The following is a 22,675-nucleotide window of genomic DNA, read 5'->3' on the forward strand; positions in this document are numbered from 1 at the left end:
TTCAGTCCTCTGATTGACTTTTTGTTTTTTCCTAATTGAATTTGAAATCCTATAAAAATGTATATATTTACACTGTCCTACATTATATTTGGGTTCTTATACTGGGGATTTAAAATGAGTTAAGAGAATTCAGCTGCCCACTTTGATAATCCCACTCTGCTCGGTAGGCAGCTGGTGCTGGAATGCTGTGAAGAAGGGAGGGTCATATGCAGAAATCCACCAAGATTCTGCAGGAACTTCCATATCAAAAAGCTGTCAGTTACTGGAGGCAAAAGGGCAGAAGATGGACCCAAAGTTCCCTATTGTTCTGGAGCAGAGACTTCATGGTTCTCTTTGAAGTACTGAAAACAAAAGGGTTTGGGGTGTTTTTTTTTTCCTTTAAAGAAAAAAAGAAGAGGTGGAAGAGGGGGACTTCCTTGAACAGATAATTTCAGTTACTGGATTAGTCAGAAACAGTGTCTACAGAAGTACAGGTGAGTAGAGCAGGAGTAAATGCAACCAGTGGCTGATAAATTGGATTACTTTTAAAGAAAACTACAGTTGTGGGAACATTAAAAACATTTCCAAAAGGTTAACTGATTTCACAAATTACTTAACTGCATTAAAATGCAACTGAAAAAAAATCATATAGGTCTGAGATTAGAAATATAAAAAAGCAGCCACTGTTTTTTTCATTTTTTTTTTATATTCAAAATGCTTTTCATTATGATATTTTTGTTTTCAAGCCTTCTCCTCTTAAAAAAAAAAAAAAAAGGCAGTTTTATTCCTTGTCAAAAGCAATGTTTTGTTTAAGCTAGAGTGGTTTTTTTTAAAAAAAACCCTTGATTCACTGAGAAACTAAAATAAATCTTGGCTTTCCCCTAAAGATGCTTTGTTTTTCTCATTTCCAGAACTTCTAGGAGAAAACTAATCCTTTATTCATACAGCTGTAGTGAGGCAGAAGGGGAGAAGTGGGTTGCTGATTAGAGGAAACATGCTGAAGTCTCTCTCAAGAGATGCTGCAGCCAATGTATTTCAAGGTCTATTATGCCATGGCTCTTTCCTTTGTCCTTCCTTATAAAACAAAAGAATATGTTCCTCTTACTTATTTTTGCTCCCCCTGCACACGAGACAGCAGATCCTAAACACAGAGAAGCGATAACAGACCTTTGTAAACCAAGCACTGGGTGTCTTGGGCCAACCCTGGCAGAAACCTTCAGGTGTGTGCAAATAGAGGCTTAAGTAGATACTTGTGCTTGTAAGAAGTCTGTAATTCAGCAGGCTGAAATAAAATGAACGAGTACCAGACCATCATTAAAGTTGTTGAACATTTCTCAGTCCTTCAGAAACCCAGATGTAAACTGTACCTGGCACAGCAATACTTCTGCTCAGGTGCTAGTCTGACACCCAGGGAAGCTCTTTGAAGAACATTATTTTTAAATAAAGATCATGTCCAAAATATATGATTCAATCTAGATTAAAAGATTCAATCTGTCATATTCCTCCCCATGACTTTAATTGCTTTCTGTTATTGGTGACATGTCTCTCAGTAAAATTTAAATCAGCATAAAGAGTGGAATATCTAGAAATAGAAGTTTTAACATTCAAGTAGTCTACTGCAGGCTCCCCCTCCTGACCTCTGGGGAGCTGAAACCCTCCCTTCAGCTTCCAGCCTGTAAGGCAGACACAGTATAATAATTTCTTCCATTTTTTTTTTTCTGCTTTCCTTTTTGGTATTGGATGTTGTTTGCAGCAGCCACTATTAGGGGAAGTTTTAGACCATCTTCTCCGGAGGGTTCCTCAACTGCCTCAAAAAATGTGATAGCAAATGCCTTGTTCAGGCCCAAATCAGGGCTTAAGCTCCTTGTAAATGTGTACATTTGAGAATTTAAGTAAAAGCAAGCATCTTGACAGTTCACCCACGACTGACAGAATATGTAGAAATTGTTAAAATAATTTTCTAAATCAAGTTATAAAAAGATATTCAATGAAATTGTGTCAAAATCTCATAAAAAACAGGGGAGTGTCTTAAATGTCAAAAAGTATTTAAATGCTAATGAATGTCTGTTTCACATATAAATGAACAAGGCAATTTAGGAAATAAAAATGATCTCCTTCCTCCATGCCCTATTGATTATGTGCCTGTAACACCTCAGTGAATAGGATACCACCCACTTCTTCGATCAGGCTTTTTACTCATTATGGATATTCTGAGATATCTTTCAAGCTTCAACATGTGTGTTTCAAATATGCAAGAGCTGTGATGGCTGAAGGGCAAGCTTGTTATCTATTCAGATAATGAACAGAGTGCTAAACGCAGCCATTATATTAAATCCTGGAAGAAATTCAGTATTGTCATTCAAGTGATATGACGTGCATTTCTTTTATAAAAAGCTTTCAACACCTCTCTAAATTAGTTAATGAAAAAGTGAAAAAAAACCTGACAAATTATAGCAATAGCATAAAAGTAAAAATATGTCATCCTCAATTTAAAATACCTGTAAAATGTTATTCACATTAATACTTGTTTTAGGAACTTTCATGTTTAAAGGTATCCTGGTTATCATACCTGAGTAGAGGGTCTTTTCCTTCCAATTCCCTATCTGGGAAACCAGGGAGGCTGGGGAACTCTCCTGTAGATTTTATGAAAGAAAATTCTCCTGAGGTTTTATGGAAGAAAGGATTCATCCAGAAGTTTGTTCCAAAACCATTGTTGAAAAGAACTCTATGAAAACTAGAACTTCCAGTCTCCAAAACACCAGGTTTTTCTGAAAATTATTGTGCCTGGATATGCATATATTTCTATGATAAATCCATTTCCTCAAGGCCAACTTGGTGTGTACATATCTTTCCAGTTCTAGCTTCTCTGGCTCACACTACATGTGAGCTGGTTTGGAGGGACAAAACAAAGCTCTACAGAGGCCTTCATCTCCCCAGCTGATGGCTTTTATTGATGAAAATGGAAAACCCAGGGTCCAGTTCAACACTGAAGCATTACTCTCCTGCAGACTCTCACCGTTGTATTTCTGTGTGGTAAAACATGCAGCACGCAGAGCATTTTCTCAGACACTGTTGAAAAATGCTCTTCTGGGAAGAGCTGGATGGGGATTGCTGTCAGAGACCTCAATAATATTGACTGTTCTCCCTTTCTCTTTCAGAGATACATGTTGCCTGGGCTCTGAAGTTCCATTCTTTCATCTCGTGGAAAAGCCAGTGCTTCCATCTCTTGCAAGGAGACAAACTGAAAATGATAAAATCAGAAAGGTGAAACATGTAAGTTCTAAACATTTAAACATTTGGATTACCACTTAGATAGGTGTAATCATAGTGTACTCAGAAGTTTATTGATTCATCTGTAATGATAATGTAAATGCACAAATCACAGGCCATGACTAAAAAACTGGATGCCTATGGAATCCTTAAAAGTAGAAACACTGAAGTTGATAATTTTTTTCTCATTTGAAGATTAAAAAGAAATTCAATCTTTTACTCCTCTAAAAAGACCATTTCTGCTGGTTACTGTCACATTTTCAAAGGTACTTAAGCTTCCAGCCCATGTAAAATTTATGCTGTATGAGACTTGAATTAAAAAAAAAAATCAATAAATATCTAATTCTCAAAAATTACAGCTTCAGATAGGCCAGATATTGATAGGTATCTGCACAGAACTTATGTCTTCAGCCCTGATATAGAAATTTACACTTCTAGTTTTTAAAATATTTTCTGTTCAACATGTGTAAAATTAATAGGGTTCCTTTTCCAACCTTAATTTTATGTTTTGAAATAAAACAATAGTTGAAATTTTAACGTTTCATAGTTTTATAGGATCTTTTTGTAAAGAAAATATTTTTATTTCCATTGGGCAAAATAAAAAAATGTCCCTGTGTTTCTCAGCACAGCTGGTGGATCAAAGCTAAATTACCTAAACGATTTTGTGGTTAAATGTGCATTTGACTAGTAGACTCTTTCTCCTCTAAACTTTTTCTGTAGACTAAACAGAGGCAGGTGTTTCGGTTGCTCAATTAATCACAGAATCACAGAATATGCTGAGTTGGAAGGGACCCAAAAAGGAATGTTGTGTCCAGCTCCTGGCCCTGCACAGCTCCATCTCCAAGAGTCACACCCTGTTCCTGAGAGTCCAAATGCTTCTTGAACTCCATCAGGCTGGTGCTGTGACTGCTTCTGCAGGGAGCCTGTTCTGGTGCCCAAACAACAACTGGTTGAAAAACCTTTTCCTAATATCCAACCTAAACTTCATGCCATTCCCTCTGGTCCTTGCAGTTTTGATTATTTTATGTTCTGAGGGTACTGTTTTCAGCATAAAGTTGTTAATGTATATATTCTGGTGCAGTCTTGTATACAAAAGGCATCTTGTTTAAGGCTTGGGTCAGTGGAAGAAAGCGACTCATCAGGGATGATGCAGTTCTGGTAACTGCTGCAGAGCAATTCAAAACTCCCAGGTAATATCAGAAGGACCTAAATTTATCAATTAAAAATTATTCAGAAATGTGTGGTCAGCCAAAACAGCATATCCCTGCTCCACAAGAAAGCTGGGAAGGGGGTGGCTTTCTATGGCTCTCATCTCTGATGTCTCATTCCACTAAAGGCCAGGATTTATGTCATTGTGAAAAAAACAAAGCTTTCCTGTGTCGCCCAAAAGTGAATTAATTAATTCATTTTCTGTACAGCCAAAATCTTCATTTTTGGCACTTCATCCTCCAAAAGAGACAAAATGGAGAACACAAAAACCCATGAAGACCATAAATTATGAACTTCCAGCCAAAAAACCCCACTGTGACTATTGTATCAGACAGCTGGCTTACAATTCCTAACATACTAGCATAACACAGTGCATCACACACAGGAATTACAGCAGCAGGTATCAGTGAGCAGTGAAGTTACTTTTCAGCATTAAGTATGTACAGCTCTGTCTAGACATCCTCTTCCCTCTGCCTAGATGTTTTCCTCCTGTTACAGGTTCTGCAATCTATCTGCTTGAATGTTCTCAATATTATACAAGTTGCATTTAATAGTCAGAACTACGAAAGCACACTTTTAAAAAATGGAAACTGTTTGTCAAATAATATTTTTTCACCCTCCTTATTTTTGCTGTAGTTCTATGCTAATTTAAACATTAATCCTTTAAAACGTAACATTTTTTTACCTCCTTTTGCAAAAGAAGCCTGTGTTTTTGAGCGATAAAAAATACAAAGAAAACACCTTTTTATTTCTGAAACACAAACATCTGAATCTCAGCAATAATTAATACATGGAAGTGCATACACCACAAAAGATCATTATCATCAGATCTAAACTGAGTGAACATATTGTGGTAAGTCAAACAGCACAGAAGTAGTATGAGTAACAGCACCAATTCATTAGGTAAACAGGGAGGAAAGGAAGGTAACACTGCATGAAATAACTGGTGACAGGATAGCATTTGTGAGCAGAGTTTACGTTTAATGATGTTTCTTTTCTGTGGGGCAACCGAGGGTAACATATGATGCCAGTGATATGGACATAATTTGGGTACATTTTTCTAATTAAGTAAAATGCCCTTCAGAGCAATGGTGAGAAGATCACAGAAATCAAATGCTGCTCTTTAGATTCAGACTTAGAGTTCAGGACAACCCAAGGCACAGAGAAGGTTAATGTTGTCCTCCACATCACCCCTCCCCTTTCTGTATTCAAGCAAATGGCCCACAGGACTGAAAAGAGGCAGCTTGTTAAACCATTGCTGTACTCACCCAGGACACCCAAGATCACAGAGTCATAGTAGCAAGCTGCAGACTGATATTATAATTGACAGAGCTGCCCTAACACAAGTGCATTGGGTTTGGGGAACTCAGGAGCTAGGCAATGCATTGCTGAAGTATAGGATGACATTACAGTGAAAGGATCTTGAAGCATTAGAATATATCAAACACTTTGGATAGTAACCCTCTTAAATTTTAATCTGGCACACAGTCAACTATGACTGCCAGCTCTGAGAAGAAGGAGGGGAAGGACTGATATCATCAGAAAGGGTGCTGCTTAGAATTGTTTCTTCAGAGATAGAAATAGCATGAAGCTGATGGGAGCAGCTCCAGGGAGAAATAACATTCCCTAGTGAAATCTAACAGAAATAGCCTGTACAGTAGTTTCACCATGTCACAGAGTGAATGTTGACAGTGCACAGAGGGTATTTCTATGCAGAAAATTACTGAGAAGCAGTAGGAGCAGGAGACATGTTACAAGATCAACATGACAAAGTGAGCAATTAGGCTTTCATGAAACTGAGGACAGAATTTTTTTGCACTCTGTCATCAGCTCTCAGGGCTAAGGCTGATGCTTATGACCTTACAGAGGCTGATCAAAACAGGCCATGCTGGGTCAGGACCTATTGAGTTTCTTCCTTCAGTGGAGGTGATGGAGTTCATTCCAAATGTAGCTACTCTGAGGCATTAAACAAATAAAATCTAGTATGCATTAAAATAACATGATTAAGGTTACAAAGGTTACAGAGTAAAGAATTTAAAAGCTACTTCTGCAGCCTTAATTCAGTCCCCATTGTGTGTTTTCTCCTTCCCATGACTATCCCTAATACCTCTACACCACAAATTTGCCTTCTAGTAAATTTTGTTCACCCTGTCACAACAGTGGGCAAGAGCTTGTAGGAAACATTACATGTACAGTATGGAAGAGCTTATAGAGGAACTGTCTGTTCACCATTTGTTTGATCTTCATGGTTCAATATGTGATCCCAGGATATATTTGCTGAATGATATGCAAACTGCTCAGACTTAATCCATGTCTTTTGGACTCACACTAATGTAACAGTACTTTAGATGTCTCAGTGAGGTGCCCAAATTAGGAGGCTCTCCATGGCAATAGAAAGACTAACTCAGGGAGATAGAAGTAGTGACTTGCCATTTAGTTCTTGACACAGAAAGCCTCCTCTGTAAGGAGATAAATAAACAGATAGGGAAAAAATTGCCTTAACTTTAACTGAAATAATCTGAAATCACTGAGAAAATAAGTCTACTACCACTCAAATGAGCACTGGTATATTCCCTTCCCTGTTAAGCTTTATTTTTGCTACAACTAGCAGCAATATAAATGTTGCTCTATGTTTGCTGCTATCAGTAAACTCCATTATAAGCCAATAAACAAGCTAGACATTACCCTAGTTATAACTTAATTGCATCCACTGGGAAGGGGACTGTCATCAGGTCAGGTTTTCTGAAGTCACAGCATTAACGCATTTCTATCATTAAACCTTTCTTAACACAACCAGTGTTTGAACAGGAAACCCATTAGCAAAAGCTGCAGGTACTGGTGAAAGCAGCCATGAAAATTCACTAAATCAGCATTTTTCCAACATGTGACAGAGTTCCTGACTGGACTTTTTTTCTGAGGTTTTATACCACTTTTTCTGACATTCTTGGGCAAAATCTCTCTCTTATCTACAAAAAAATTTCACAAGGTTGAACTGTGGCCAGCTGGACTCTTGAATTCTTACCTCAGGCCTAATTGTGCGTTTGTGAGCAAGTCTGGTAGCTCTGGTAACCAAAATCGCCTTAAATTTTGTTTAGTTCATGGACCCAAATTAACATTAGCTGAGAATTACTTACACACAGAAATATTTTGTCTCAATAATTTTGTAACACAACAAAAAAAACACAGGAAACCCAAAAGCCAAAAGAGAGGACATGTTAATGGTTATAAGTCTTTGTCAACAGATTTTACCGAGTATCTACTTAAACCATTTCTTTCTTCTGATTTACAATATTATGATATCATCCCTCTGGAAGAGCAGAGCTTGGAAACATATATCTTAGGACCTTTATTCAAAGGAGCTTTTGCCTCCTTCCAGTGTCACTAAAGGCTCCAGGAATTAGGCATATATTTTTAGCACTATGAAAGAAGATAATTAACCTCAAGAAGTTCAACAAGGCCAAATGCAAGGTGCTGCACGTGGGTCAGGGCAATTTCCAATAGCAATACACACTGGGGGATGAAGAGATTGAGAGCAGTCCTGGGGAGAAGGGCTTGGGTACTGGGGGATGAAGAGCTGCACATGAGTCAGCCATGTGCACTTACAGCCCAGAAAACCAAATGTGTCCTGGGCTGCATCACAAGAAGTGTGGGCAGCAGGTTGAAGGAGAAGGTTCTGTCACTCTGCTCTGCTATGGGAAAAATCCCATCTGGAGTTCTGCATCTGGCTCCGGGTCATCAGAACAAGAAAGACATGAACGTGTTGGAGTATGTCCACAGGAGGATCATGAAGGTGATCACAGGAATGGAGCACCTCCTATGAAAACAGGCTGAGAGAGTTGGGGCTGTTCAGCCTGGAGAAGAAAACAGTCTGGGCAGACCTTACTATGGCCTTTCGGTACCTGAAAGGGGCTTATAAGAAAAATGAGGACAAATTTTTAGCAGGGCCTGTAGTGATGGTTTTAAAGAGGGTAGATTTATATTGGACATAAGGAAAGAATTATCTACTATGAGGATAACAATACATTGGCACACGTTGCCCAGAGAGGTGGTAGATGCCCCAACTCTGGAATTGTTTAAGGCCAGGTTGAATGGATGTTTGAGCAACCTGATCAAGCAGGAGGTGTCCCTGCCCATGGCAGGGATGTTGGACTAGATGATATTTAAATACTCCTTCCAACCTGAACTATTTTATGATTGTTAATAATAACTAAATTGTTCAGCACATCAAAACTTTATCTCTGTAAACACAGCTCTCTCTGGTCTTCTTAATGATTTTTTCCTTACAGGTAACAACTTTGTCTATTATATTTAGAAACATCTACTGTTTATTTCAGTTTTTATTAGGATTTATGTTTTAGGGGTAGTACCTCTCAGATTTACATGGTGACCACTAAGGGGGAAGTTGCACTAACATTGTTCCCTCCACAACTTTCTCGTCTGGTCCAGCCATGGTGTTTGGGACCTCAGTCTTGGCCCCCAGCTGCCATTAGGGTTAGGGTTCAGGGTTCCACAGGCCTACACTTCCAGGGACACTGGGGCTGAAAAAGGCATACCAAGGGGAGTGCAACATTAGCATCTACATCGCTCCCTCCTCATCTGGGCCACCCACAATGCTGGGGTCCTCAACCTCAGCCTTTAAGTACCCTTAGGATTAGGGTTCAGAGATCTACAAAAGGTCTACAGCTTTAAAACTTAAGAAAAAAAAAAGTCAAACACAATAAACCTCAAAACTGATGAATGCTTACGGGATTTCCACTAAACAAAATCCCTTTTGCTTGTGAGACAAAACATTTTCATGATTATTTGATTGTTTCTTTACAAATTTTACCCTATATTATTCTTTATTTTTCCTTTTGGAAATTGCCTTGACCTGTCAAAAAAATAGTAATTCCAGTGTAGAAGCAAATAAAAGAAATAAAGTAGGAAAAAAGAGGAGGCAACAAGGAAAAGCAAAACATTAGACACTCACGTGCCTTCATGGCACTGAAACTGTGTAAATTACAGGTTACATTTCAGTCCTGTTTGGTCTACTTTCCTCCTTTGGCCTGGACTTTGGCCAAAACCCACAAATTTCCTAAGTCCTGTTCCATCCACATCGTGATGGGCTGCTCCACCCTCTCCAACCCCACCAGCAGCAGCAGCAGCAGCAAGGACAATGCACAGATGTCACCCAATTCTTTTCATGGGTATCCTGCGCTGAAGACTTCATATCACAAAAAAAAAAATTATAGCAATTGCACACAATATCTTATTTGGCTGAAAACTGTAGTAGCAGGTTTTGCAGCCTCATGGTAAACTGACATCCTTCTGTATTTTTAGTTGTTGATGGTGGTGGTTAGTTTTCTTTTTTCTCTGCTCATTTTTCCTTCCTTTGACTTCAGGATCTTGAAGTTTTTGGGTGTGTTCTTCCCCCTGAAGAAGGCTAGAGGTAGCCTCATTTTCTAATTTTTCCATACATCACCATGAAAGGTCATTGCAGGGAAAGAGCTGAGAGAATAATGGATTTGGGAGGTTCACTGACTGACAGGGAAACAATTAGGTGCGGTAAAACTGAAAAATGCCCAAGCCATGTGATCAAACTAAGATTTTTTTAATTGTTTCATTTAAATAAAGATATTTAGTTAATTTTGTAGTTATGTAAGTCTACAGAATCCTTCGAATTTTATTTCAGCTCTTGTGAAAATAGAGCATGGAGTGGAGTATTGAAATTAAATGTTACATATTCCAAAAGATATTCCTCCATTTTTGTTTCAGCAAAATGTCCAAAGCACTTAGAAAATTTAATCCAATTGTGATAACTGCTTCAGTACTGCATTTGCATTTATTAAGAGTGTTAACATTGTAGATGTAAAATCAAACCACTATTTAGCTGGCTCAAACTTGCCGCTTTATTTATGTGGAACATTTAGAAAGATTAGTATTTCATGCTTACCTGGAACAAAACCAGATATGAAAACACTTTCTGAAGGGAAATTTTTATGTCCCCATTGCTCTTCTGAGAGGAGACCTTGGTCTGACAGGGGCTGAGTTAATAACTGTTTGTAACTCATGATATGTTAACAGCAAGCATGCAGTTCCTCTCTGGCCATCTAATCCCTGCAAAGCGAAAAAAAATTGTCCTTATCTGGGTTTGCATAAATTCACATACTAGTTTTAAATAAAGATAGAGATTGTATCTGATATGACTGAGTTTAACACTCTGACTTCACTCTGAAAAACTGAAGAGTTTATGGCTGATTTTCAGCAACTTCTCCTTACACAGCCCAGGAGCTGACCCAGCCTTTGACTGCACCAAACAACTGTCTTGCCCCAAAATAGCAGTAATGATAATTTACTATTTGAAAGTCAGTTTTTTAAAATGGTTTGACAGAAAAAAAATCAGGACAAAAGGGTTAAACAACTAATGTTGAAGAATTCTGCCCTGTCAAGAGCCAGTTTGAAGAGATGGTTGACAATACATCTCTTGTTTTTAAGCAAGTCTCAGAAATTACTGAGACTAAACAAGGGTTTGGTTGCTCTAGGTTGGATCTAAGGGGGATGGGATTTTTGGGTTTTGGTAACTCTACATGGGCTAGCATACTTGAAGAAGAAAGGTTTCAGAGCATTTTTTGGTAGTCAAATAAATTGAATGTTGAGTCACTGCTATAATTAGATAATTAGGATAATAGAGAAAAAATATAAAAACCATTTAGGCTTGTATCAGTCTGGGAAGTTATATGCATTCTGCCTGCCTGTTGCAGTCTTATTTATGTTTGTAAATTTTAAGGCTGCTGTATATGATGATGATAGAGAATCCTGCAACAGAGTCACTTTTTCAAGTAAGAAATGGTGTTTCAACTGCTTTGGTGCAAGGTTTGGCTAAAAATGAAGACAAGAAACAAAAAGAAAATAATAATAAAATTAATTCTATGAAGATGCCTAAAATTATCATGCAGGAAAAAGAGAAAGGCATATGAGGAAGCAGAGAGAAACTCTAAAAGGGTGAACTAGCATAGTGAAAAAGAGCATAAACACAGAAACTGGAGGGTAGTCAGGGAACAGCAAATGCAAACTCTGTGAAAAGAGAAATGATGCTTAATTTCTGCAGCCCAGACAGGCTTAGCAAAGTAATCTGTTAGTGAAGAATGGTGTTATTGATATTAAGGGAAATGCATACTCACTGCAGAAATAAAAATTGAGAAACTGATCTGGGCAAAGCGGCACTGCTGTTTCTGTTTCATGAGCTAGAAACAAATGTTCCCTTTTTGCCCTTATAGGCTCTCACTGTTCTAATGGTCTTGATTTTCCTCTTCACACATAACCATGGCTAATTTGTGCCTGTTAATCCTTGTACCAGCATTATTCATTAGCTAAAATGTGTCTTGTCTCTCTTCTGCCTGCTCTTACAATTTCAGAGGGTGAGCATACTCCTTATCTGCCCCCAGCTCATAAAGGCAAAGTACATTTAGTCCCAGGAATCCTTCTTACCCCTTGTTCCAGTCTGAATTTATTTGTTTCACATGGTTGGCCAGAAGGGTATTCCACAATCAAGATGGGCTCTCACAGGCTATATATGAATGTGAATGTAAGAAACAGGGTTCAAAATCACAGTTTTTCACACTCAGCCCAAAATCAAGTGCTTTATAGAATCACAGAATCATTTAAGTGGGAGAGGACTTCTAAGATCTTTGAGTCCAGCTATCAATGTAGCACCACCACATTCACCACTAAACCATGTCCCTGAGTGGCACATCCACAAAATTTTTGAGCACCTCTAAGAATAGCAATTTCACCTCCCCCACCCACCATTCTTTCACTGAAGAAATTTTTCCTAATATTTAATCTAAACCTACCCTAAAGGAAACAATACAGAAGAACATAAGACAATAAAAATATAAAAGCAATACAAGGAAACACAACCAGATTAGAGGATCATATTTGGTTATCTTCTTCCTACATAATAGTAATGAATCATAGTCATCGTGTAAACAACCAACATGTGCAGCAAGTAATTTTTTCCTATTAGTCCCTAAAGTCATCATTTTCTTCTTACTCTGTTATTGCCATCATCATTCATCTTTTTCCTCCTGTATGATGTTTAGCCCTCCCCTATTCTGGCAATTCCTTCGTGTCATCATTATATTTTAACAGATCAACCACATACCATGAGCCAAGATTGCTAATGAAAATGTTAGATGAAAAAAGTCTCTAATCTAGTTTTCAAGACAATTGTCTAACCAAGAGTTTACTTCAACACTTCACTTTTTCTCTTTTAAGTCTATTCCTTACCCATTTTAAAATTCTTGTGCTAATCCCTGATTTATCTATTTAGCTAATAATTTTCCTTGTGGAATTGTATCAGATGCTTTGTAAAAGTCTAAGTAGATTAGATTTATTTCATTTCCTTTGTCCAAAAAATCAAAGGAAAATAGAATCTTAATCCAGCATGATCAAGTAAGCCTTTGTAAACCTGTTTTGTATTCTATCACACTTTTTTCTATGTCTCAAATTACCTTCAAAATCTAGAATCTATAGAAATTAGGCCAGAAACACAAAATAAGGTATTTTTTTGTTGTTGAAGGGCTGTGTCATAGCCATGACATAATCATAGCTATTTCATCTTTTTCCTTAACCTTACTGGATAAATGCCTCTGCTCTCTGTTTTATGAAAGCAGTGAAACTTCGGATGCTTGTTTTAAATCAGTGGTATTTTTGGCAATGTTACTTTATTCCTAAAGTTTCTGGCCTCAGCAACACTGCATTTTCTGAGCAGGTTTTGCTAACTTCTAGCATCTCATTTTGTACAGCAGAATTTAGAAGAAATTAATTAATCATCTCTAGTTGGCAGGATGCTCTAAGCCACAGGATGACTTTCAGGATTATTTGTATCTTCGTTTGCTGAGCTAGATACAAACAGAAGAAAACTCTACTTTTGGGAAGCTTGACCCTTAGAGTACATAAGGCTGCAGCCATATTTCTAGACCCATTCTCATCTCTGGATAAAGAAGTTCACAGATATCTAGTGACCAGTTAAATACCTGGAAGTAAGGCCACTTCATTTCTTAGACACAGCAATAGGCTTACTAGAATTATCAGAGAAAGATAGAACCTCCTATTTCCTCTTGCAAACACTTTGGTCTCCTTTCTCCTCCCCAAACATCTGCAAAGGTTCACCTTCTTCCTATAAACCCTGCCTCCCAAACTTGACTTCTTTTGAGTTATCCCATTCTTCTTGCCACACCTAAAATTCACTCCTACTTTCTGTTGACTTTTCCTTATTTATACTCTCATAACTTCTTTCAGCTGCTGAGAAGCCACTTTGCTTCCACATATCTTCTGTAGCACTGAAAATCCTGAGGCAGGGCCACTCTTCTCACCTGACCACAGAGTAAGGTGTGCTTCACTTTCTAGTGCAAAATTGTATAGATAAAGCAAGGGATGAAAAAGAAGAAAGCATATATAAGAAGAAGCATTCTTAACATCATTAAATACTCTGTGGAAAAATCAGTCATGAGGAACTACAATGAGGAATGAATTAAATGAGTTTGTATAACAAGTTATAGACTTGATCTCCCTCCTGCACAGAGGCAGTTTCCCTTGTTGCAAAAGGTGCTAGTAAATAAGTGTCTCCTAAAACAGCAACTGTGCAACGAATCCCAAGATGATGCTGAACTGAGAAAGGCACTGGCACAGGATCCAATGAAATGCCAACTTACCGCACAGGTGAAAAGAGGGATGCTCTCCTAAACACTGGATAAAGCAAAATCTTCATATCCACAGTTTTCAGACAGAAGATTCAATGTAAGAAAAAATAAACTGTAATTTGTTGGTTTAATATATTAAACATTTTGGTATCACTAATTTGCTGATGATGGTTGCTTCCACAGATTTTTGGCCAACATGTGCCAGCTTTCACTGTGCAAAGGTTTATTGTGCCTTATCCATCCTCTAGTATTCTGCTCTTCTACTTACACCATCTCCTAGCTGGTTTTAATGTGTGAGCTGAAATATTAACCTTTAAATCTGCTTTACTGGAAGTAGCTTTCAATCAAATAAACCTACATCACACACTCACCATACTTTCTCTTTGAAACACAAATTCTCTATTACTCATTTAACAACAGTTATTAAAAAAAAAAAAAAGCTCAAATTTTTTTTTTCCTGTTAAGAAGATTTCACCAAATGAAACCATATTAGAAAATGAGATGAAATGTGAAATGGATTGATGGTATTTTAGCAACATGGGGTATTACAATAATGAGCTTGAATTTTTCACTGTTACCATTATAGCCTTGGTATTTAGGGATCACAGTTGAGTAAGTAGATTGTATTGGGATGAAACTATAGCTCAAAATTTCTGGGTTACCAAGAGTTTTGCAAATCAAGCTATGGGAAGAATTTTTTTAATTTATTTTTTACTGTTGTACATATTCTTCTTAATTACTTTTGGTTGCTTTGAAAAAAATATTTTTTTTTTTTTAATGTTCTTTGCAAAAATTTCTACATTTCTGGGTATTTTGTAAGCGTTTTGTTTGAAACACTGTAGATTTTTCCAGTTCAAGAAAAAAATAGCTACCAAACAGATGCACTAGCTATTTCAAAATAATCCCTCCTGCTACACCAAGAGAAAACTGCACTGTTGATTGCCACTGCTTAATATTGTTTCCCACGCATTTTAAAAGCCATGATTTCCAGAGTGAAATATCCAGGACAGTTCACTGAAATGAGGCTTGGCATCCAGATTGCCTGCCTGGCTGTAATCATCCGTCGAGTTATTGAGCTTGTAAATCACATATCAAAACATGGGAACACATCAATTAATGTTCTACTGGAAACAAATCAAGGACAATCCTACAGTTTGACATTCTGCCAGTTTTTATTTTCAATAGACATGGGGAAGAAGCTGAAATGTTTGGTCACAGCCTCTATTTACCCAATCTGTCTTATATACTATTGCATAATGCTATCACAATATTAATATGCAAATTGCCACTCAAATAAAAGCCATGCTTTCCCTGCTGATTTTCAGCAGAGCTTCTGTTACAAAGGCAAATACTTAGCACTTATATTCCTTTTTCATCTTCAAAACTCCTTTAGTATATTTTAATTAATCCTTTTCCTTTCAATTTTCTGACCCTGCATTAGGTTTTCTGCCTCCTTTACTCCTGTACTCTCAAGGTTATGTCCTCCTCTTGATGTCTCCCATAGACTTTTCAGGTTTTCAGAAATGATCTTCCTCTCATCTCTTTTTGCACCTAGAAAACAGACTTCAGGAGATTGGCCAGAAGAAAGGCCTAGTCAAGTATTACAGCTGGGGATGGGATCCGAGGCTCTGACCCAGGAAGAGGTGACCGGTCCGGGGAGAGGGTCCCAAAAGGAATTGCCTTCCCGAGGCCTGGTGTCTTCCTCTCAGCTGCTGGCAGAGGGGCCCTTGCAGAGGCTATCAGCTCTTCAGTGATTGTCAGCTCGTGATTCCAGCTCAGCTCTGCAGGGCACCCCCAGGCCAAGCCAGACCAGAGAGAGACGAGAAGGCCCGTGTGGCTGGTTCTGCACAGAGGTAGCTTTATTGTTGGTCCCCTCTGGTGAAGGGGAAAGCCAGGGAGGAGAACCCTCTCTGAGAGCCACAGGGGCCAGAGGGCTTGCTTTTATAGGGATACAGGGGATGGGTGAAGACCAATGGGTTACAGAGGGTCTGGGACAGACCAATGGGTTACAAAAAGATCTGCATAGGGTCTCCTAAAGGATTGTGGGTCTGCCTTTCCTCGCCATGACCCAAGAAGTGGCTGCCTTTCCAGGGAGTCCTGCTGGGCGATTGCGAAATCTCTTACCTCAGCAGAGATCCCTCCAGGGCAGGGGCTGGGCATATCCCACAGTCAAGGGCAAAGGAAGTTTCCAAAGTGAAAAAGAAACAAAGGAACTCTATTTCCAGGGAATACTCATCCCATCTATCACAGCTGCTGCTTTTTCTTAGCAGGCACCTCAGTGTGGTCTCAGTCAATCTCTGGAGGTGTGGCAGTGACTCCTCTGCAGGAGACCATGCAAGCTGTGGCTCAGCTGGCCTCAAGGATGCTGTGCCTGGGCATCCAGACCAAGGCAGAAGATGAGGAAATAGCAGTAGCCTCTTACAGAGAGCAACTTCTCCTCTAACAGGATTTCTGCTGCAAAGTGTTGCGTGGGAGGCAGAACACTCTTAGGTCCTATGGGAATTTCCCAGCTCACAGGGAAAACACTGATTTGTGTTATAAAAGGAAATCTCTCAGTCCAGATTTATCCTCTTAGACATTGAGACCCCCCCTTTTTTTATTACTCTATTTTAATGTTTAGTTAATTTATTATACCCCGAATTATTTTTATTTACTGTGTGCTTTATGTAGATGTTTTGATGACAGTTTCAAACACCGGGCTACTAACACACAAGCAACTGAGGTGCTGTGTACTTTCTGAAGATCAGTCACAAAATGGGCATCACTTCTGACCTACTTAAACTGTGAGCCCAGGATTTCATCGGTGCATGGAACAAATGCTTATCTGCTTCAAAAGGTTATATTTTACTCCCACAGCACAGACAGGTGCACATGGGACTTGGCAATGAGCTTCCATAGAAAAGAAAAATTCTTGTGGTACTCCTGGAGTCAGTCATCTGCATTTCAAAGCCAACAAAAGGTTTTCTGTACTCAAGGGAGGGAGAACTGGACATTTAAACTCATGTTTTCTATCATAGCTATTGATGGAAATAATCTCAGATTGTTATAGTTTTCATATGATATTTTAGATTTAGAATATGATAAATGCTGCACTGTAAAAGGAAATATTTCTGTTATTTCAGTGCATCATCTTGAAATATCAAAATAAATCTTACTCTTTTCCCCCCGGTAGTTTTGAGACAATAATTTTTAATTTATCAGTAATTTTATTCTTTATTTACAAATCTTTTATTTTCACTTTATCTTCTGATATGTGTAGAGAGTACATAGTAAACTATCCAGATCTTCTGTTACCAGGACATTCTACCTCTTTTTAGAATACTTCTTAACCAACAGCCTGTGTTGTATGGAGACGGAATTCAGAGATGACTTAAAGATAACAGGTACTTGGTGTGTTAGCTGATACACTACATACTTTGCTTTATTCCTGCATTTCAAGTGCAGGATACACAGTCATGTGGTTAATTTAAAATTCACATAAGATATTAAATTTATTATTAAGTCTTCATAAATATCTATGTTTTTAAGCTTTTTAAACCTAAGCCAGCATTATTGGTAGCGTGTTTGTGTCTAGCAAATCTGTGATCCTGGACACAGACATTCCTGTTTGCTTGCACTGCATGCACTCTGACTTCACTGGACTTTCTAGATTGTGCCAAAAATCACTAACTAGGATTAAACTTAAAAGGATCAAGTGAGAGCAGATTGCTAACTTAAGTAATTGATCATTTAAGTAGCTTGATATCTTCTGAAAACATTCATGTTCCTCTGCATCATTAATTTTTGTTTATCTTGCACTGCTCAGGGTTTGGGGATTTATACCTATATATATATTTATATAGGTATATATAGTCAGACTGCTTTGAACTCCTTTTAGCAAAAAAAAAAAAAAACCAAACCCACAAACAAAACAACCACTCAACTTACTTCCCTTCACACCCTCTTAAAAAAAATCATAGTTACTATGGAAACAGCTATTAAACAGAGAGTAGCAGTAATTAATAACATCTGTAAGTGCAGTATGAAGTCTACAACACAATGAATTCCCAGCATTTGGAGTGGTTTGTGCAGATCTGCCCTGTGTTGCTTTGAATGGAATGGCAGCCTGTACAGACCCAATTATAAGAAAGGGGCTTAACATTACCATAGTGATGTATCATGGCTTGTGAAATAGTTTGGACTGTAGAGGCATTAACCCATACAAATAAATTACATCATTATTATGTAGCTTAATGGCACGTGATTCTGGAAAGAATTAGACCCATATAGATACTATGGGCAAATGGAAAAATTTTACTTTATCCTTTCAAATAGAACAACATAAAGATCTCACTTGCTGCTGAAATGAGAGCAGAAGCTTGAAATGTAACTTTTAAATCCATTCCTTCATTTGAATTATAGAGACATGGGCAGATCAGATGTGGAGGTTTACCTACAGATGCTTTTATCTTTTGACTTTTCACTTTAAAAGTCAAATTGGAATTCTTTAAGAACAGCCAATTGAAGATTTTTAATAAATCATGAAAGAGATGAGAGAACTTATCTGTCTTCAGGCTTTACTGAAGAAAGAATATTATAAATATTTATTTGTTATTTTATTATTTCTTAAGGCTGCTTGGCATAAAGTCTACCATCTATCCCACTAGCCTCTCTCATTAGAAAATATTAGTATACAAAAGATTCAAATTTTCCTTAAATCATTTCTGCAGCTGGTGTAAAATGTGTAGCAGAAGCTGTCTTATCAGACTGAGGAGTATTGTGCTATACAGGAGGGAGTTCTGCCTTCACCCTGAACGTCAGTGTTGCATCTTGTCCTCCCAGGCCAGGAGCTACATGGCCTTTGTTACCTGAGCTCATAATCTCTGCTTAGGAGCAAAGCACATTAGATGGGGCCTGACCCCAGCTAACGGGGCCACCTGGCTCTGATCAAGCACATGGCAAGGACATTTCAGCCTGTGCTGTGCTCCCCTGGCATAATGAAGACTTGACTTCTTCTTGCCATTCTTTTTGCCATCTTTTAAAACTGAATGGACAAGTGCACATCAGTATGTGTAGACCATATTTCTCTTGGTGAGCTCACTCACCAAGTGTTACCCCTCCTACTTACTGGCATCTCTTCCTTAGCACACAGTTTTTCTTCCCTTTACTGTCTCACCTTCCTAATGAATTTTTTCTTCCTCATATTCCTGTTTTCCTGATCCACTTTACTTTTCATCACCTATTTCCTTTCAAAAAGTTTGTTTTCCTTTTACAATATGTAATGAAGATAACATGCATGTCTTTATTTCCACGTGCATAACCTTCTTTCTTGATATTAACTTTCCTGTTCTTCTTATTTTTGCTCTGTAATCATTCATTCTTACTTTTTCTCCATCTCCCTGCCCAGTATTCCTTCTAAGTTATTTTTATATTTACTACTAGTTTATAAAGCAAATCAAACAGGATACCAATACCATCTCAACAACCTATATTTTAGGATATGATGAATGATTCTGTGGAGGTGTTGGTCTATGCCCATTGACTACAACTGGATAAGAAAAAAGGAAACCCTTTTCTTGTTGTAGGCAGTCCAAGAGCATCTCACCAAATGCAGAACGGGAACAGCAACAACTGTGTTCCAAAAGAAGGGAGTCAAATACAACCTTCCTGCTAAACTTCAGCTTACCCTGTTGAACTTCCAAAAGTAGCATCTGTGGCTGGATGGCATGACAGCACACATTATTTGCAGGAATATTGCAGTAAAATCTCAGCAATAACTTTGGAATGCAGTTTTGTAACCACCTGGTTAGTTAGGTTAGATGGATTAAGAAAGTATGAGATGTTGAGATGGCTTCATTCCATTTTGCTGGTAGTGGTTTGCTGTGATTATTCTGTTGCCATCACACAGAGTGCCTCTCCACTCCCTCCAGTGGGTCAATGTACCCTTTTTTAGCCCTATAATGTTGCAAGAGGCCATATTTCAGGAGAGTCATATCCTTACACTTAGAAAAGCATTTACTGGCATAAGAATGTATCTCACAGGGTGAAAAAAGGGGGGAAATTGCCTGGTTTATGAGGTTAAAGAAGAAAAAAAAATATATATATATTCGATTTTAAGAAAGAACTGTATATGCTTCAAAGCAGTGGAAGGGATGGAATAAAATAAGTTAAAATAGATTAGGGAGTGGATAGAAAATAGACAAGGTTGTACAAAAATATTGTGTCAATCTCAACCATATAAAACATATGTTATTTCTATAAGACTGCTCTTAGAAGCTATATTTCTTTACAAGTTCAGAACACACCACAGTTTAACATTTATAATTGAGGGTTTTTCCCAGCAAGATTACTGACATTTATGGTTTTCTGAGAATAGTGTCACAACATCAATATGAGATTTACAATGAGCACTTTTACATTATACTGTGAAATATAACACAGTGATTCATGAACAAAAAAAGTTAATTTTCCTTTGAAACTCAGAAACATATTAATGATAATACTAGAACAAACACAGAGACTTTCAAAACCAAACTACTATCTCCATGTAGTGCTACAGTGTAAGTTCTGCTTAGCAGTAACTAAAACCTCCCTGTGTTATCAGCACTGTTTTCAACATAATTCCAAAGCAAAGCCCCATACTAGCTACTCTGGAGGAAAACAACTCTACACCAACCAAAACCAGCGCCATGGATGAAGTTTTAGACTTGCACTTGGTTATAAAATATTTTTCTTGGTATTCACTGAGACAATATTTATTGTTCTGGACTCCAGGTTTAAATATTAAACCATCCTAAAATTATTGTTGGTTTAACTGCAGCGTAAAAAAACCCAAACATACAAAAATAACCTTCCAGTGTGAAAATGCATAGAGCCCTGCTCTAGTGACTAGAATTAGAATGAATGCTTTCCTCAAATCTGACAATAACAAGAAAAGCATAAACAGTCATGCCAGATAGTGAAAGTTTTGCTACCAGATCCAGCATGTTTACTCAAATATGAACAAAAGCAAGGGTGAGAACAAAACAGTGTTGATTATCTTGCTGCTGGATGTGGGTCACAAAGTTTTTGCAATATAAATTATATAAAATTCAAATATGTAAAACAATTCATCTCACTTGCAATGGGCTGGATCCTGCATTTCCATCTGGTGCAGACTTCAATAAAAGCATTTTTACCCCCAAAATTAGAAATTGAGATCAGGCTGCCTGCACTCTCCAGTCAGTCCTGCACCAGCAAACAGAATAACTATTCAGCAAGATTACTCCCTCCTACCCTATGTAAAACACAGGCATAAAGAAGATATTACATGCCAGGAAGAAAATAGTATTTTGGTATGTGGCATTGATTATCATAGAACTACAGAACCACAGAATCACTTAGGTTGGAAAAGATTTTTAATGTTATATAGTTCAATTGCTAACCCAGCACTGCCAAGTCCACCATTAAACCACGTCCCTAAGTGACAAATCCACACATCTTTTAAAAACCTCCAGGTGTGGTGACTCAACCACTTCACTGGGCTGTCTGTTCCAGCGCTTGACAATCCTTTCCATGAGCAAATTTTTTCTAATATCCCATCTAAACCTTCCCTGGTGAAACTTGAGGCCATTTCTGCTTGTTCTATTACTCATTACTCATGAGAAGAGACCGAGCATCACCTTTCTACAACCTCTTTTCAGGCAGTTGAAGAGAGTTATAAGGTCTCCCCTGAGCCTCCTTTTCCCCTGGATAAACACCCCCAGCTCCCTCAGCTGCTCCTCATCAGACTTGTGCTGCAGACCTTTCTCCAGGGTCATGCACACAGACCTTGTCACACTTTTTGCTGTATTTCAGCACACACATTTTGGCTGAACGCAATAACATCTGGGGGTTCCATCTAGCAAAGTACATGTTACACCAAGCACAAAGGGGGAATGTGCTCAGCACAGTGCTGATCAGGGCCAGCAAGAATAAAGCCCGTGCAGATTTATTGCCTATAATGGCCCCACGAAAGACACTTACAGCGTTTGGTAACTGTGTCCCATCTATTCACACAAGGGCTACAATCACTGCAGATATTGTCTTAACCTGTCACAGGTTTTAAAAGTTTTCTGACAATGCTGATTACTGAATAATGAGTTTATATGCATACATAAAACCAGATTAATAAAACTTTGATTCTGGTGCTAACATAATAAATTTGGATTTTAAAAAGTAGTTAAGAGACGGAGGGCCCTGCTCTTTTGTCTTTTATGCTAGATTTGCAACAGTGTAAATAATATATGAGAACATAAATTATATATCCAGAAATTGAAATAAAAGAGAAAGGCTTGATCATGAATTAATACTTGCTACTGATTAAATGAACCGAGAAGAAGCCTTTGATGCAAATTAAATTTTTTAGTTTTGCAATAGGAATTTTTTTTCTGACATATGAACTACCATGGTCAGTTGAAAGATTCTCAGTACTTTCAGTAGAATCATAGAATAGAATCACAGAAACTTTTGGTTGGAATGGACCTTTAAGATAAGAGTCCAACCATAAGCCTAACCCTGCCAAGTCCACCAAGTAG

At 38.0% G+C, this 22,675-nt stretch overlaps 1 long non-coding RNA gene across 1 annotated transcript; it reads left to right on the forward strand.

The window, feature by feature from the left end:
• Nucleotides 1-5,155, forward strand: LOC138104572 (uncharacterized). Its single transcript, XR_011148119.1, has 3 exons — nt 1-473; nt 3,138-3,252; nt 4,668-5,155. It is a non-coding gene; the product is annotated as an uncharacterized lncRNA (long non-coding RNA).
• Nucleotides 5,156-22,675: the final 17,520 nt, after the last annotated feature.

Source organism: Aphelocoma coerulescens, chromosome 1A (assembly GCF_041296385.1).
Source record: "Aphelocoma coerulescens isolate FSJ_1873_10779 chromosome 1A, UR_Acoe_1.0, whole genome shotgun sequence".
Taxonomy (NCBI): domain Eukaryota; kingdom Metazoa; phylum Chordata; class Aves; order Passeriformes; family Corvidae; genus Aphelocoma; species Aphelocoma coerulescens.